The following is a 4,867-nucleotide window of genomic DNA, read 5'->3' as shown; positions in this document are numbered from 1 at the left end:
ATGATTTATTTATTTATCGATAAGATAAGAGTATTATTTTTTACTACCATATAGTTCAAATACATGGGCGTCACAACTCACCTCGGTGTCTGTCACAACTTAACTCGATATTAGGAGAGTTGTGACACGGGAAGTAGTCTCTATTTTTGTCAATTTTCTCCGAAACCTTAATACTTTCAATAGTTTTGATTATTATTTCTAAAAGAGTATGCATTGAGCTACATTAATGCATACAACTGATAGCGTTAGCATATTTCTTGACTGAGATATAATAATTAAAGTAAAAATTGTCACAACTCTCCTCGGTCTCCCCTACCTAGTAAATTAATTTGAACCACCCCCTCTACCATTATCCAGTCAAGGGATTGAGTTTAGCCCAGGCACATTTTCGGTTCTCCTAATTTGACTTCTTTGTTTTATTTGATTAAATTTTTTTTTGTTTAAATAGATCTGGCGCCCGACAACTGAAAAGTGTATTTGTATTGTGTTTTTTTTAAACTATAGTTGGGAACCGAAGGTAGTAAGGGATCGTCCACAAATTACGTAAGACGTTTTTCTTTTGTTTGAATAAAGCCGAGCATAAAATTGCTGTGAAGTTGAGAAGGACACAACGATATAAACAAAAGAAAAACATCTTACGTAATTTGTGGACGATCCCTAACGGCATTAACCGAAATTTTCGTTATAATTTTTGGCGCCCAACGTGGGCTGCATTAAAATCTAGAGCGATTTTATAAAAGTATCTTATTGAATTTAATTTAAAATGATTGTTGACTTTTTATTATTATTATATATTCTATTTCAGGAATTTAGTTCAAATTTGAATTTTTTATTAGAGGATAATAATTTGACTATTAAATTAGTCAATCTCCGGATTTCAGGAAATTGTGTTTTTTTTATTCATTCATTGAAGTTAGCGAGATAATTAGTCCGTTAAAATTATTATTCCCCTCATTTATTCCCTTTTGACCCTTGTAACAAAGTTACAAGCACCCCGCTATCGTACGGCCCTGCGGGCCCATGATTAGGAGTGGGGAACAACACCCCCAGTCCTTAATTACCGAAACCTGCCCCGAGGAGCTCAGTCTTGTGCTACCAGCCTGTCAGAGAATCGATGGGCTCGAACACTCCACTCCCAACCCCTTTGGTATCTGCGAGGACTTCCATCGCTTCAGGACGATCATCTCCTCGACGCTTTTTAACCTAAGCAGCTTTCGGTATCTTGGCTTCATCGCCCGGATACTACCACCAGAACTAGCCCGCTCTTGGCTACGCCGCCCAGTTCGTGCTATTGAGATAAGCGACATCGAACTCTGTAAGTTGGTTGATAAAACCAAATATATTTTGTTAATTGCCTTTACCCTTATTGACTTCACCCTTTCTCTACTTCCAAATCCTTTTCTCTCCCTTAATTTGCGAGATCCCTTACACCCTCATTAAATCTATAGTAACCCTTAAAAATAAATGCAAGAAATGACTGAAAGGGTAAAAGATCCTCACATTTGGATCATGCAGTTAAGTAAAGAGGAATTAAGTGAGGAATTAAGAATTCGTGGTCTGCCAGCAGTAGGAAATGCCATAGCTCGGCAGAATAGATTAATCAAGAACTTGAATACCCCGATTGACTTAAATCGGGCAAAAACGTTGGTCGACCAATTAATTCCCAACCCAGATGATTTAGACCCCCCTCCTATCTTAAGTAATAATAATTTGATCAATGAACAAAATCAAAATAACGAACATGAAAATCTAGAGAAAATTAATGTACAAATTCCAATAATTGTATCTCCTATTTCTTCTAATGATTTAACCACAGCGGATGAAGATATGTCAAATCACGTATAATTTTTGAATTTAAACCCCAAAATAATTCACATCCCTTGAGACTACATCCTAATAATTTAGACCCAAAAACTCCACCCCTCCCTAAGAAAAACTTAGACAGAGGAAATCCATTTGATGGGGAATTGATTACTGAATTCCAAGAATCTAACCCCTCTCAATTTAACCAAATTAAAATTAAGGAACAACAGTTTAATAAACAACAATCTATTAAACAATAATTTAGCGAACAACAAGTTAATAAACAACAATTAATAAACAACAATTGAATGCAAAACATTTTTATGAACATCCATTTTAAAAATAACAATTTAATAAATCAAAATTTAATGAACAACCATTTAACCAACCCAAATTTAGTGAACGACAATATGAACGAGAAAAAATTTTTAATCAACAATTTTCTGAGACATTTTGTAGAAATGACACTAATTTATGTTAGTATAATTTACCAAACGAAGTTCAATCTAGAAATCCATATAGAGAGAGCCGTTATTCTGATATAGTTAATCAATTCTCTAATCCCGCAACTCCCCAGAATAATCCCTTCAATAATTTTAGTGCAAATATTCCTAGAAGACATCCAAGTTATAATCGCCAAACACTTCAAAATACACAGGTTCCAACGGAAGGTAATTTTTAAAATATTCCACTATTTGATCACCCAAGTTACAATTTCCATACAAATAATTATAGACCTCGTCCCAATTACTATTCTACTTCAGACCGACATTTTTCTGAATTTCCTGAGACACAAAATGTTCATCCCCGTAGGAATTTTTCCTAGAGTGCTGCGCCTGCATTCGATATAATGCGAAAATGTAATTTGAAGTTCTCCGGTAATCGTTCAGAAAACCCCGAAACGTTCTTAATGAAAATAATCGAAGGTCGAAAAATATTCCCAGTTGAAGATTCTATTTTATTACAAATTCTTCCCTTTTTCTTGCCAGCTATAGCTTTAAATTGGTATAAAAGTTTAAGACATACGTGGCGAAATTCTAATAAATTTACATCAGCATTTCGAACAAGATTTGGTGGTGCAGATTTTCAGTTTGAACTGGGGCAAGAGATTTATAAAAGAACTCGGGGAAAAAATGAGCCTGTCGCCGATTATTTAACTTGCATTATGGAACTTTTTGATCGAGTAGTTCCCAGTCTCACTGAATCTGATGAGGTTAGTTTTGCCCACCGGAATTTGTTACCTAAACTCCAATTGTTAATCCCAAGACAGAGCGTTTTTAACTTTTCACACCTAGAAACACTAGCTTTAGCAGCTGAGAAAAGCATTAGAGTCGCTAGATCATTTAGACCCCTACCACCCCCTGATATTTAACACGTGCTTTAATGGATCAATTTTTCTTGGCTAAAGAACCGAACTCTAAACCTCAGAATTTATCACCCTATCCCAAAATGAATAGACCCAATAATTTCAAGACTAATAACCCTCAAGATTCAAATTCAAAGAATTCGAGTTCGAAGAGATATCTAGAAATCCATTTTTACCTTATATTGATAGTCAAAATAAAACTCAAAATAATTTATCTTAAAATTTAATATGCTGGAACTGTGATAAAGAGGGGCATAGATTTGGTGAAAACAGATGCTAGTAGTACTAGTCTCGGCGCAGTTTTAACCCAAAATATTGACGGAAAGGAACACGTAATTTCAGACGCGAGTAGATCGTTATCAGATGCGGAGAAAAACTATACCACGACGGAACAAGAATGTCTTGCAATAATTTGGTCAATTCATAAATTTCGTGCTTATTTGGAAGGATATTATTTGACGGTAGTATCTGACCATAGAAGCTTAAGATAGTTACACAATCTTAAGAATCCTACTGGAAGATTAGCCAGATGGGCGTTGTCCCGTTTAGAATATGATTTTGAGATTGTCCATCGTAAAGGTAGTTCTTATCATGTTCCAGATGCGCTTTCCAGGATGTTTGAATCACCCAAAGAGCAAATTAATGTTATCCAAGATGTCACTCCTTCTTGGTACATACGCCGTTTATTGCAATCTCTAGTTTTCCAGAAACATTTCCAAATTGGAAAATTAGAGACAATAAGTTATATTATTTTAGACCCGACCCCATTATTTCCTCCATAGTCCGTGACCTTGACGAATGGAAATTAGTTCCACGTGACGAAGTTAAAAAGAAAATCCTTCAGAAAGCTCATAATGTCCCTCAATCAGGCCATTTGGGTACTGAGAAGACCTATAAAGGAATTGCTATAGATTATTTTTGGCCTGGATGTTTTAGAGATGTGGTAGATTACGTTAGAAAGTGCGATATCTGTCAAACATGCAAGGTTGAAAAAAAAGATCTCCTGGAATGATGAGTGAGAGAATAGTTGAGCAACCTTGGATAGCGATTGCATCAGATATTATAAGACCCCTTCCCCGTAGTAAAACTGGCTTTCAATATATATTAGTTATTCAAGACTTATTTACAAAATGGATTGAATGTACTCCCTTAAGAAAAGCCACAGGAAAGAAAATTAGAGAAATGTTTAGAGAATTGATTATTAAACGATGGGGAACCCCTCAAATTATTCATAAAGATAATGGTTCAGAATTAAGACCATGATAGTTTCTTTTATTGATAAAGATCACCGAACCTGGGATCAATATCTGTCCGAATTTCGTTTTGCTTATAATACAGCTCATCATTCTTCCCTAAACACTACCCTTTATTTTTTAAATTTTGGTAGGAATCCTAAATCTATGAATTCTTTACGTCGAGCTGAAGAAACTGATTATAAAATTGATTCACAATCTCCCGAACTTTGAAAGAAAGGATGAATAGAATTCAAGTAATGAAGGATTTGATGATGAAGAATTTCGATAAAGCCTACAAGAAACAATCCAAACAATATAATTTACGTCGCCGCCCTTTAAAGTTTTTCATAGGAGATTTAGTCCTTACCCGTAGTAGAATTTAATCCTCGAAGATTAAAAATATAGCTGCTAAATTAAATCGAAAATTTATAGACCCTTTTAAAATAAATAAAATTCTATCACC

The sequence above is a fragment of the Belonocnema kinseyi genome, chromosome 9 (genome assembly GCF_010883055.1).
Source record: "Belonocnema kinseyi isolate 2016_QV_RU_SX_M_011 chromosome 9, B_treatae_v1, whole genome shotgun sequence".
Lineage (NCBI taxonomy): Eukaryota > Metazoa > Arthropoda > Insecta > Hymenoptera > Cynipidae > Belonocnema > Belonocnema kinseyi.
This window is presented reverse-complemented; position numbering follows the sequence as displayed.